Source organism: Tiliqua scincoides, chromosome 2, assembly GCF_035046505.1.
Source record: "Tiliqua scincoides isolate rTilSci1 chromosome 2, rTilSci1.hap2, whole genome shotgun sequence".
NCBI lineage: Eukaryota > Metazoa > Chordata > Lepidosauria > Squamata > Scincidae > Tiliqua > Tiliqua scincoides.
In genome coordinates, this window is record NC_089822.1 from 85,509,086 (window position 1) to 85,523,672 (window position 14,587).

Below are 14,587 nucleotides of genomic sequence, written 5' to 3' on the forward strand. Positions count from 1 at the left end.
ATGGTCCTGGATTGCTTTGCAGATTTTTGATTCCAAAAATAAGTAACTGGAAATCATAATTCAGAAATAAATTTGAAAAGTTGTCACAATTTTATTAGCTTCCAAACATAACCAGCAACCTAGAGTTTGAAGGATAGTCATGCCTAACACTAATGTCCCAAGAAGGATTGGACTGCCACCACAATCTCCTTAGCTCTTGCTAACCTTAGAAGAGACCTGCCAAGTTCCTCCAAGCATCAAGCAACCCCACAGTTGCCCCAGTCTGTTGGTTGTCCATGTTCGTCCCTTATTCTCCTCTGCATTCTTCCATTATTAAAACTCTTCTCCTTTAGGTACAAATCCTAAACTAAAGCCCTCACTGCTTCTACACACTACTCACATTCTGTTACAAGAAGATTACCCTGCTTTTACCTTCTATCTCCACTAATCCTATTAACACAATACCAGATTCCCTTTGGCAGATTGCCCAAATTGAGCCTCTCACCTAAAGGTGACAGGTGTACTGCACCCCCCCCCCAAAAAAAGACAAAAGAACAGAAGAAAACAAGAAGTGCCTGCTGATTCAGGCCCAGGGCCCATCTAACCCAGCTTCCTGTATCTCACAGTTGCCCACCAGATACCTCAGGGAGCACACAGACGATAAGATACTTGCATCTCACTGCCACTCCCCTGCAGCTGGCATTCTATTTGCCCTCAAACCCCCCAACGAAGACACCAGACTGCACTTAGGTTTAACTTGTGCTACTTTATTAAACACAGGGACCAATTTTTGAAGCATGAAACCTACTGAACACACCTTCCCTCCCTCTCCAGTCTCGGATAGGCGAAAAACTGCCATCCATGGCCAATTCGAATGACAGAAAAAAAAAAATTCTTACACAGCCCTCATGAGGAGCGGCCAGCTAATTTCAGACTGTACATACCCATCATAGCTTGTAACCTGTGATGGAGTCCTCCAGAAATCTGTACAATCCCCCTTTAAAAGCATTGAGGCCAGACACCATTCTATCATGTAAAGCACCTCTCCGATCCCCATCATGATTTAAGCCCTCCATGCCATAATTCCTGCAACCTCTGTTGATCTTTCTTCTAGTTAGATTGCAGTAGCAAAACATATTTTACTTTTTACTTTACTTACTTTTTCCTTTAACTAAAAGGAAATTTTTATTTACTACCTGGTAGGCTGCCTGATTGCCTGATAGGTCTCCTCAGACATATGCCAGCAATTTTGCTGGCATGTGTTGAAGGAGAGAAAGGGAATAAGGCGGCCTGGAAAGCCAGTGCGGCCAATGTCCATCTCCTCTCTCCCCGTCTCCACCCCTGCCCTCCCCAATCATCCCCCAAACTCTCCGTGTCCCCTGCTCATGACGTCCCCCCACTGCCAATTTACTGACATTGAGCTGCTGCTGTTGCATACGCTGCACCACTGCCCATTTGCACCAGCAGCACAGAAGCATGCAATGGCAGCCAGGCTTTCACACCATCATAAAGAGTCTTGCACTGCTGGAAGGCTTTTTAGAATGACCATCTGTTTGGACCCATCAGAAATGATGTCATTAATCTGAAAGTGATGTCATGGCCGGAAATGACATCATCAAGCAGAAATTTTTTATCACTCCCCTATACGACAAAATCAAATCAAATCAATTAAGTAAATTAAAAGTTTACAATAAGTAAAAAAAATGTTTAAATGAAGAAGAACCCTTCTAACCATCCCAAGCAGTTGCTGATCTGTCTAAAACAAATTCCCCAAACATCCCAAAGGTTGCAATCCTTCTACATTCACCAGGTGTAAGCCCCATTGACAGGAATGCCAGTGGAATGGAACCAGTGCAGGGACTTGACTTCCTGAGCAGTTGGGCATGGGTCCTTTTGGAGCAAGGCACACTTTTTTTTTTACATCATGTTTTCAGTTCAAGTTTATACCGCTAACTTTCCACAAGTGATAAAATAGCTTTCATTGAACATGATGGTGATGGTATGATGAATGAATGATGGTAAGAGTTCAGTCCGGAAAACATCAGACTACTAATATTCTATTCAGCATTCCCCCATCCCCCATCTTAAAGAGCTTCATTACCGAAGGTCTTTCCACCTCTTGGCACTTATAGGGTTTCTCTCCTGTGTGGGTTTGTGATGGATTCTATGAGTACCACTCTGACTGAAGCTCTTTCCACACTCCTGAATGACAAATCTGCCCCAAAGCTTGGGCAAGGCTTGATAACCAACTTGATAAGCAACTCAAGTGTTATGGTACCTATTACCAAGTTTGCTTGGAGCAGAGCACTTCCAACCCTCAGCTACCCTCCATCCCTGGACAGGGGGACAGAGATCCATAAATCCTTTGGCCCTTTCAAAGAAAGATATGGCAGCCAAATAAGTCAACATGCTCTTGGGTGCCATGTTGCACTGCTTGACAGCCCAAACCTATGCAGGATGTCACACTGTGGGGGTTTACAACAGCAGTAGACACTTCTGCTATTGTAAAATGGCCGCCAATAGAGCGCATAGTGCTCTGAAAAGAGCCATTTTACAAGTGCTGCCTCAACAGGCAACAGGGACACAATTCTGTTTGATGGACCCCGTTGTGCCCCCTGGACTGGGAAAAGTTCTGGTGGGGGTGGAGTTTGAACAGGATGGGGAGGGCAGAATGGGGAAGAGTAGGAGGCATGATGGAGGTGGGAGAGGGTGTGTACTGGTGTGCGTGATCTGCGCCAGTATGCTATCCCCTTCACCTCCCAACACACCCCTTTCTCTTCTTGAACTTGCACGAGCTCAAGAACTGGAGCAGTCTGAGGAGACTCATTGGCAAGAGGGAGGTGTACCCAAGGCAAGGAAAAATATTTTTCCTTACTTTTCCCAAGCCTTCCACCCCCCCCCCCACCAGGATGCAGTGTAAGCCTTCTTGGTGTGGCTGCATTGGCATGGGGGGAAGGATAGGATTGGGCTATAATTGACATAAAACATCTGGGTAAGGCCAAGGGCCCATCTAGTCCAGCTTTCTGTGTCTCACAGTGGTCTTCCACATGCCTCTGGGCAGAAGCATTATTAGGGTCTGTGTCACCCGGTGAGAGTACGCAGACGCGCCACTGCTCCAGAGACTCAAGGTCAGGCAGTTACTCCTGGAAAATAACGAGGCACAGACACAGCAGTGCACCACCACCAGGTGTCCTTTTACTTGAAGTATGTAGAATATGTACAGTGCTAGGGCAGCACAGCAAAGCAAACAGCAAAGAAAGAACTTTCCACAATCTCCGATCACCAACTCCACTGATGTAGCTTCCCGCAGATACTCCACGTAACATCTCCCACACAGCAGCATGTACAAGCCCAAATATATACTGTCACTGGCCAATGGGAAGAAGGGTGTGATCTGGTGACAGTATGACTCACAGTCTTGTGACATGCTATTGCATGGTCCATACTGTGCCCTGTTGCATCAGCCAATCACATGATGCAACAGGGCTACACTGCATGCACTCAGGCGCAGCCTTGCCCTATCCAGCCTGTAAATTCCTATAGGCCTGGGGCATATATCACAACAAGCTCATTGTGTCACACCCATGATGGACCTCCTCTCGTACCAGACTATACAGAATAAATTACAATATCATATGCAGAGCCTAAATGCAATGGCATGACTAGGGCTGGTGTAACCTCCATTAACTTTATTTTATTATGCAACAATACAGGTAGCCCAACAAATCAGTAACCAACAAAAAGCCAGTGGCCCTCTTGATGGCACTCACACAACTGAATACAAGTTCTAGTATGAGTTCGGAGACATGGAGATGAGAGCTGATTCATACTAACACTTTATTGGTTCCTTGCTGCATAACACCTCATTGGCTCCCAGAACAATCAGTCTTATTGGTCAGTTTTAAGAAAATCCATTTTTTGTTATATAAGGCAGTTGTGTTTCCTTTTTCTGATTATTTGGCCATATCTTTAATAGAATACAGATATTTCAAAGCAGTTTGTTTCATTGCATTGTGCATTAAATTACCCATCGAATGATATAAAGCAGTGGTTCTCACACATTTAGCACCGGGACTCACTTTTTAGAATGAGAATCTGTCAGGATTCACCAGAAGTGATATCATGACTGGAAATGACATCATCAAGCAGGAAAATGTTTAACAATCTTAGGCTGCAATCCTACCCACACTTACCCAGGAGTAAGTCCCATTTACTATGATTGTTAAAAGCATGTACATAGTAGCTTGTTAAAAGTACAGGTCTGTAACATTTCCCCAAATGCAGTCATATACCATGGTAGCATCAAGTCTAATATATTAAAAATAAAATATTGAAATGAATGGGAACCCGCCTGAAATTGGCTCGCGACCCACCTAGTGGGTCCTAACCCACAGTTTGAGAAACACTGATATTTGTTTCTAGTCATTTGAAAAAGTCTTTTTCAAATTTGTTTCCAGTCATCAATCGGTATATTATATCCAAAAATGTTTGCCCAGTGCACCATTGCGTCTTTAACTGTCTCATCCTCCATTCTTATCTCAAGGAGAAAGTTGTACATTTTTAAAATATATTTTCCCTCACCAATCAAAAATATTGTATCGAAACTTATTCATTAAAACCTATTTTTTGGTCTTCTCTTATTCTTGTTGTTTGCATTTCGTTCCACCAATCCAAATTTCTCCTTTCTCTTCTAACTCAGTTTTACTTAAGAGCTCTCCTTTAATATTCAACAAGTCGCTGTATGTTCTGTTTTGGTCTTTTTTAATCCAATTCAGATTGGTTGCAATTTCAAGCGGTTTTATCCATTTGGATAATTTAGAGTATATTTTGTATTTTTTCTGTTCCCATATCCAAAATAAAGATCTTCTTAAAATGTGTTGTCTAAAATATCCATGCTGTTTAACTTTATCATAAAACAGGAATGTGTGCCAGCCTATTTGTAGATCATGTGCTTCTAATGTTAAAATTTTGGAATTCGGCATGAGTCCCCAGTCTTTTATCCAGTTTAAGGCTGCTGCTTGGTAATATAACTCCCAGTCTGGTAATCCAAATCCTACTCTTTTTTTATCATCTTGAAGTAATTTCAGTCTTATTCTTGGTTTTTTGTCTTGCCAGACGAATTTTGTGGTGATTTTTCTTCAAAAAAGTTATCTTCAAAATAATCGGGATAGTCTGAAATAGGGAAATTGGAAAATATAAGATCCTAGCAAATTTTTCGACCCCCTCCTTTGGCTCCTGGACCTGCTTTTTGACCCTGTGGCCAGGTACAATTTATCTCCTGTAACCTTCTCTCATGGACCCTACCTAAAGCTGTTGTGCCAGAGCGAGCTGGAGAGCCATTTGTTGTGGGCCTGCTCTCTTGTCCTGCTTCCTTCCTTCCATCAGCAGCAGCTGCAGTGTCCTTTATACTTTTATATTCTGGATAAAGTCCTTTCAGACATTTATACTCTGCTTTTGAATAAGAAGATCACTTTGTCTTAGTGTTTTAGCCCTGTGACTCCTGCAAGACAGCACACACCAAAAATGGTATGGTCCTTGGTCCTTGCTACAGCCTCACCACTGAAACACACACACACACACACACACACACACACACACACACACACACCCCTTCCTTGTGTTGTGTGAAATGTGTAATATGGGAAAAATGAAGATGTAAAAATTTGAGGTTAGCCAACCAAGGGCGCAATCCTAACCAGATTTCTAGCACTGACATAGCTGTGCCAATATGGCATGCACTGTATCCTGCAGTGGGGAAGCAGCCAACGAGACCTTCTCAAGTTAAGGGCATGTTTGTTCCCTTACCTTGGGGCTACACTGCGGCTAAGTCAATCAATCAATCAAACAATCAAACAATCAATTTTTTAAATTTATATCTTACCTGACAAGCTTATACCATAGTCTTTCGAGACTGAAGGTTGCCAACCAAGCTCAGCGGGGCTGTTGAAGTGGCTTACATCAATAAAATCTAAACAATATTTTAAAAGTAACACATGGTAGATTATCTTACCCATCCCAAGGATGCAACCATGCAGATGTGTAACTTTGAATGTACATACAAAGCATATAAGAGATTCACCTGGAGATGGGTGGATACCAAGACATGAATCTCTTTTTGTACAAATGAACCTGTATATGTGAAGAAACCGATTGAGATATTGGATTTCCTCCTTCCTGTTTGTTTTTTTTCAATTGGAAGATCAAGATCAAACAGTGTAATAAATCTATCCAGAAGTCAGGCACTGGCCAGTGGCCACTGAGAGGTTCACCTGGCCAGGTCAACCCCCGAAACAGATAGTAATGGTAGCATCTAAGGGGGGGGGTGAGGAATACAATAGGGAACAGTTTAGGTCTTGCCATCTTTTCTAAGCACTGGGAGAGTCAACCAGACTTCTTACCTGCCAACCACTGGGGATGACATTACAGTGGAATCCAACATATATCTACTCAGACATAAGTTCCATTGTGTTCAATGGGACTTATTCTCAGGGAAGTGTGTATAGAATTGCAACTGTAGTCACCCATACTAAACCTTAAGAAGACTTTGACAATTAAACATCCATTGTCCCAGCTAGTTTATCATGACAGTCAGTTCAAGTCCCAGCATCTCTCATGGCATCATTAAGGGGTGCAGGGGATGCAGACCACACCAGGTGACACACTGCTGGCAAAATTGTGAAAATATTGGTATTTTGAATAATACCCCCATGTTATATATCATTTGATGGGTAATTTAATGCACAAAGCAATGAAACAAACCGGATCGAATTATCTGAATTCTATCAAATGTTATAGCCAAATAACCATAAAAGGAAAACACAATTGTCTTATGTGACAAAAAGTGGATATCCCCACTCAAAACTGACCAATGAGACTGATTGTTTCAAGAGCCAAAGAGATGTTATTATGACACAGCAGGGAACCAATAAAGTGTTAGTATGGTTCAGCTCTCATTTCCATGTATCAGAGCTCATACTAGAACCCTTAGGCCCCAATCCTAAACTGGGGCAGTGTCAGCACCTGGTTTGCTGCCCTGGCAATTGCCATCGCAAAAGTGCCATAAGGCAGTCCTGCATTGGCAGAGAGGCTGTGGTGCTGAGGCCAGTGCAGGCCAGACAATAATGTGGAGTAGCACTGCTAATTGCCATTGCCGTTGGCAGAGAGGCTTTTCAGGGTAGGGAGAGGGCAGCCTGAGGGGACGATTGGGCCCAGGAGGGGGGCGGGGATGGCAGCAGACTCTACCGCCAAATGCAACACCTCCTCCCAAGGCCAGAAGCCAGACATGGACCTCCTTGGTTCTGTGCCTGCTATATAGTGGGTGCAGATCCAAGGCAATGCATTTCCAACCGTGGGGCTCAAAACAAATGTTCCCTTACCCCTGAGGAGACTCCGGAGGCTGCCGGATATAGGATATAGCGGCAACCATTTTGGCATTGCTTTACTGCTGGGCAATACCAGGGTTTAGGCTTGGGCTGCCCTTCCGATGTATGAGTGTCATAAAGTTGACCACCAGTTTTTTGTTGGTTACTGATTTGTTGGGTGACATATACTGTTATATATTTAAATAACTAAATAAACTTAATGGGAGTTCCACCAACCTTGGTGATGCCACTGCATGTAGGCTGTGCGTGCATGATATTGTAATTTATTGTGTATGGTCTGGTACAGGAGGAGGTCCATCATGGGGGTGATGCAATGAGCTCTCACACTGGGGTGATGCAAACCCTGGTGACGCCTCTGCACACAATGTCTATTTTTGCTTAGACATTGGATACTAGTAACTCAGATAGTTGGCCCATCTCTAGTCCTAGTTCAACATCCTTAAATTGTCCATAACAAGTCATGGCAGCCAGTATATTCTGGTTAAAGAAAGATAATCAATGTGTGTAAGAAGAACTAAGAACAGCTTTAAAGCTTTTTATGAGTTACCATTTTATTCTGAGTGCTATTTTTGTCTCCACCGATTGCAATTATAATTGTCTTGCTAGCCTAAGTTCAGCGTTTAGTAGAGATCAATATCCTTTATATCATGGGTCCCCAAACTATGGCTTGCAGGTCACATCTAGCCCGCCAACACATTTTGACCAGCCCACTGAGATCAGTGGCATTAAAATTACATGCGCCCTCCCATTCCTCCCACTTCCTTCCTCCACCACACACCTTCCTTCTTCTGCTGGAAGAAGTGACTGTTGGGTTGAGTCACTTTAGCTGAAAGCTGTGAGGGAGGGGAGAGAGAGAGAGAGAGAGAGAGAGAGAGAGAGAGAGAGAGAGCAAAATTGCAGATATTTTGCTCCTGTTCTGAACATTCTTAGAGTTATGTAAAATGTATAGATTAGTTCCTATAATGGATGCTTTCTGATCCATCTTAAGAGTGAGACTGAATGTTTGTGGCCCTGGCATCTGATGGTTTGGGGACATATGTCTTCTTCATTCCTCACCTGTACCCATTCAGCCCCAACTGAAAGTACAACCTGAGTTTCTGTGCCATTTATTTATAACCCTGCAGACCTGGCTACCGCTGACTGTTTTGATGGTGATATTTGATGACCACTTGCAATCTGTGTTTCAAGGCTCATTGTGTTTGTGTTATTGGCAACTGAGCTGGAGCCACTACTTGTTGGAAATGAATATAGAATCAACTCTTATTATGATATATTTGAACAAGAGGCAGTTGAGAAGCCATTGAACCAATGCTTGTAACATTTTAATGCAGTATATTTTGAGTGAGACCTTGAATGTTTGAAAAGAACTGACTGTCCATCTCACAGAAACCTCACCATGACTTCACAAAATGATGGGTATTCATCTGTGGCTAAGCTACTCAGTGTTCAGCTATAGCCTCTTCACCAAAGAGCTTGCTTATATCCATGGTGATGCATGAAAGTGAAGAGGACTCTTCAGACAACTTTTTAGCTGACGTTGTTTCTGAGAAAGACTCGTTTGCAAGTTCAGGCAATTCAGTTTTGTTTAATTTGTTTTATTTAAAATACTTAAAATTCAAAACAGCCATAGCCTGGTTTTTCAAGGACAGGTATATCAATGGCTACTTGTCATGTTGGCTATGCACTACCTCTGGGTTCGACATCCATATGCCTCTGAATACCAGTTGCAGAGAAGCAATGGAGGGAGAAAAGAAATGCTTCTCTCTCCTTGTGGGCTTCCCAGGGGCTGCTGTGGGAAAATAAAAGGTATTTGCTTTACCTGTTGATGTGCTTATTCCAAGCAGCAACTGTTATCCTGCACATTCCCAATCTTGTCTGATCTCGGAAGCTAAGCAGGGTCAGGCTTGGTTAGTACTTGGATGGGAGACCACCTAGGAATACCGGGTGCTGTAGCCTTATATACCATAGTCTTTCGAGACTGAAGGTTGCCAACCATTGCTTCCAAACCCAAGAAGAGCCATTGCCCTCTGACAATACAGGCTGGCATACACCGGTTTCCTCACCACCACCCATTTTAACTTCACAACCACCCCATGGCGTAGATGAAGCTAAGAGATAATGACTGAGGGCTCTTGTCCCTGAGGCATCTGGTGGGCCACTGTGAGATACAGGAAACTGGACTAGATGGGCCTTTGGCCTGATCCAGCAGGACTTTTCTTATGTTGTTATGACTCAGCTTCATAGCTGAGTGGGGATTTGAATCTGAACCTCCCTGGCCATAGCCCAACACTGTAATAACAGTGGGTCCTCTTTATCTATGGATTCAGAACCAGCAGATTTAACCCACTGCATCTGGGAGGTCTTCTGAGTCTCAGGGAGACTTACAGGGTCATGGTGAGGCCACTGGAAGGGCCTGCCAGCAGACATTCTGAGACACAGGGAGGTCATGCATAATAAATAATAATAATAATAAAAATAAACTTTATTTCTATCCTGCCCTTCTCCCTAAAGGGACCCAGGGCGGCTTACAACATATTAAAAACCAAATTAAAACATAATTTAACAACAGATAAAAATATATTAAAAACACATTGTTTTTTTTTTAACAACAATTAAAAACTGTTTCCAACAGTTTCCCACTCGAAGCCCACAGCCAGAAGAGAAAAGCATACTTCTCTCCTACCATTGCTTCTCTGCAATTGGTATTCAGAGGCATATTCAGAGGAACTGGTCTTAAGAGGCTGACCCCAGAGGTAGTGTATAGCCGTCATGACTTGTAGCCATCGATAGACCTGTCCTTGAAAAATCAGGTTATGGCTGTTTTGAATGTTAGTATTTTAAATAAAAACAAACTAACTAAATAAAACTGAATTGCCTGAACTTGCAAACGAGTCTTTCTCAGAAACAATGTCAGCTAAAAAGTTGTCTGAAGAGTCCTCTTCACTTTTCATGCATCACCATGGATATAGGCAAGTTCTCTGGTGAAGAGGCTTTAGTGAACGAGTAGCTTAGTCACAGATGAATACCCATCATTTTGTGAAGTTGTGGTGAAGTTTCTGTGAGATGGATGGTCAGTTCCTTTCAAACATTCAATGTCTCACTCAAAATGTACCACATTACAATGTTACACGCACTATGTATGTATGTAGCCAAGACTGGTGCCAGGCTCTTTTGCACCCTAGGTAAGGTTAACTACTTGCATCCCCCGCTCCAAAATTCTTATACGACTTTGAGTCCAATTCTATCTAACTTTTCAATCCTGATGCAGCCACAATGCAGTCCTGATGTAAGGGAACAAATATTTCCTGACCTTGAGGAGGCCTCCATGACAGCCCCACCACCACAGAATGCAGTGTGCACCCTGTTGGCAGAGTTGTGTCAGCGCTGGAAAGTTGGATAGAATTGGGCCCTTTATAATTAATTACGGATGCAATCCTAAGGTGCCCATGGGCCGGCGCAAGTCTCTTGTGACGGCCCAGGAGGGTCACAAACATCTGGTAAGACACATTTGCACCTCCTCAAGAGGAAGCCAGGCTGGCGCTCAGAGGTGTGCAGGCCTGAGGAAGCTGACACAAACCTCCTCACCGTCTTCTTTGGCGAGCGAGGCTTCTTTGGCGAGGCTTGCTGGGCTGACACAAGCCTCTGTGGTGGGCAGAGAGGAGGTGGGGAGGAGGCAGAAAGGAGGCATTCCTAGGTGGGGGGAGGGCAGGCAGTAGGCGGCCCTGGGGGCTGGCGGGGGGTTTGGGAGACAGGGCTTGGATCCAGCACTTATGCTGGATCCCATCCCTCGTTCCCGGGGAGTTTGGAGTGGCACAAAGCTGTTTCACTCTCCTCAGACTTGTGCCACCTCAGGAGGTGGCACAAGTCCAAGGAGACCCAACGGGGCAAAGGTCAATGGGGAAAAGTTTCCCCTTGCCTCTGGCTAATCCGCCTTGGGCCCCTGTCCTGCGCTAGATACAACGCAAGCCTCTTGGCTTGCCTGTTCCAGCACAGGGTAGGATTGTGCCCTAAATGCCACAACAGTGCTATGGAATATATGTTGAAATAAAATAAAAAACCTGTTATTTGCATTTTTTTTACATGGGTTTCAAAAAACTAATCTATATAAAACTGTTCCTCAGAGGTCAGTATTGTGCCCATCTGAGGTCTGCGCCCTAAGCGGCTGCCTGATAGCACTGCCCTGTGCACAACATCCCAGGCTACAACCTACACAGATGAAGTAGCATAGATAAAGGTTTGCAGACGGTGGCAACTGCACCGGGCAACAAGCTTTAGGGAGGAAACAAGCTGAGCTTGACACTCATGGCAAAATTGTGAAAAGCTTGATATGTGTTAATAATAGCATCATGTTATATATCATTGGAGAGGTCATTTAATGCTGAATGCAGTGAAACAAACTGCGTTTGAATACATATAGTCTATCAAAAGTTGTGGCCAATTAACCAGAAAACGTTTTATTTATTTACTGAATACATTAGATTTTATTTTGTTGTTGGGGGGCACAAAATCTTCTTTGACCCTAAGTAGCAGATGCCTTAGCGATGCCGCTGGTTGTGATGTCACTTCGAGTGCATCGGTTTGCCCTCGCGGCGGGCTACACTTTCATTAGCTGTGCCACTGTTTTCAGATGCTCACTGAAAACAGGCTCAACCATCAAACAAACCGGGCCCCTCAAGCTGCAGGTGTTGGGACTTTGAAGCAATGCTCAGTGCTCTCCGAAATAAGATAACCATGGATAGTTTGAAATCAAACCAACAACCACTGCACCGTGACTGCCTTTATGGTGATTTTTGCAAATGGTTTGCAAGTGGTTTCCTGCCATTCCCCAAGGCTGAACAACTGCTTGTCACCGCAAATTGGACAAAACCACAGGTTTATTCAGTCTGTCCCACTGTGTTCAATGAGATTTGCTTCCAAGAAAGTGTGGTGTTTGTGCAACCAAAGAGCAGGAGCAACCAAATCTTTCTAGGTTGGAGCTGTGAAGGAGAGTTGCAACCACACTTCTCTCATGTAACCAAAGAAGCTTGACCGCCTCATGGAAATTTGACCATGCAGCAACATAGCCAGAGGGTGACTTAAGAACATAAGAACAGCGCCACTGGATCAGGCCATAGGCCCATCTAGTCCAGCTTCCTGTATCTCACAGCGGCCCACTTGGGGAAGAATAATACAAATATTACCCTAGAGACACTCATTTGCACTGGTAGCATAAAAAAATACTTCTGGAAGTAAGTAAATGATTTCATTACCAAATCAAAGAACAAAAATATCTCATTTTATAGAGATAATCTTAACCAGGTAAGGGCTCAATTCTATCCTATTTTCCAGTGCCGGTACTGCTGTGCCAATGGGATATGCACTGCATCCTGTGGTGGGGAGGCATTCACAGAGGCCTCCTCAGGGTATGGGAACATTTGTTTCCTTACCTCGGGGCTGCATTGTGGTTGCACCAGTGCTGGAAAGTTGGATAGGATTGGGCCCTAAAAGAATAAAGCTTTTCCCCAAGCTTCTAGGGATAATTCTGCTTGGCGGTGTTAGAGAAGGGCCACTTGAACTCTGAAAGGATCTCAGTTGAAAGCTGCTAAGTCTTCCCCAGTGCCTAATTGCAGACTGGTGTGAAAATGGCAAGGTCTCCAGAAAGGAGGGTGGGAGGAGCAGGAGTGGAGGGGGGATTTGGACGGCATTCCACCTTAAGTCTTTTTTTTATGTCCTCAAGACTTTGTGCACTAGGATCAAAGGATCTCAAGCACCTTCCCTGCCTGAGAATTAACATGATTAATCTTTCTGGAGTGTACGTTTAATTGTAATCAGAGGCAGCTTATCAAAAAGGGGTGTGTGTGTGTCTGTTTTAAAGCCCTCTCATGTGCTATTCATTGTACAGGCATACACAGCTTGCATTCCCGGTCTTTCAAACGCTTCCGCTCAAAACGCCTAAAGCTGCTCCAGAAAGGAATCCTCTGGACTTTAATTGAGAGCGCTGCCTTTCGGTATAATTTGCCGAAGGATGCTTCAACAAAAGCGCCATTCATTTCAGGGCTATGACCCTGATGAATGGAGATGGCACAGTAGTAGTGCCCGGTGGACTGAGCCCTTTGTGAAAAGTCTTACACTTACACTTTCCCCCACTTACATGGGGGAAAAAAATGATCAGGGCCATGGGCTCTAAAGTGAAAAGAAGATTGATTTTATCTGAAACCATTACCAAATTTTCTTGTCTCTTGTCAATGCTTCGTAAATCTTTTTATACGGTCTCATGTATATTCCACCATTCCTCTGTGGAGCTCACAGTATATGAAAGTATATTTTTCTTCTTATAATGGCCCTGTGAGGTTGGTTAGATCTGGGGCCCATGAGAGGGGGATGCAGGGTGTACATTGTACCGGGGCCCAGGGTCAAAAAGGGGGCCCAGGAGTCAAAGGAAAGGAGTCAGAAACTTCCTGGGTTCCTGGGATCTGAGATATTATTTGCATCCATAGCGTGAACACAAATATTCACATTTTTGGGTGAGCCTACATAGTTTTAAATATCATAATTTGTAGAAATTATGATCCAAAAATCATGAAGAAGCGGCTCCCAAGAAATTTTGCACCCCCTGACAAAATTAGTCTCAGAAGCCCTGGTTAGACTTAATGAGAATGATTTGCCCAAGGTCATCTAGGGAGGGGCATGACTAAGAAGAGCTGTGAGGCCCACATTTCCTCAGTCCAAGGATAGCATCAAGGATCCCACCAGTGGTGTAGTGATGCATGTTGAAGTTTAGGGATGAAGGGTGTCATCATTACACCCTTATAGCCACAGCCCACTAAGACTGGGCTGCGGCACCTTCCTTATGAGGAAAGGCTACTGCATTTGGGCCTCTTCAGCCTAAAAAAGAGGCGCCTGAGGGGGGGACATGATTGAGACATACAAAATTATGCAGGGGATGGGCAGAGACATGCTCTTTGGACTCTCACACAACACCAGAACCAGGGGACATCCACTAAAGTTGAGTGTTCGGAAAGTTAGGACAGACAAAATATTTCTTTACTCAGCATGTGGTTGGTCTGTGGAACTCCTTGCCACAGCATGTGGTGATGGCATCTGGCCTAGATGCCTTTAAAAAGGGATTGGACAAGTTTCTGGAGGAAAAATCCATTAAGGGTTACAAGCCATGATGTGTATGTGCAACCTCCTGATTTTAGAAATGGGCTATGTCAGAATGCCAGATGCAGGGGAGAGCACCAGGA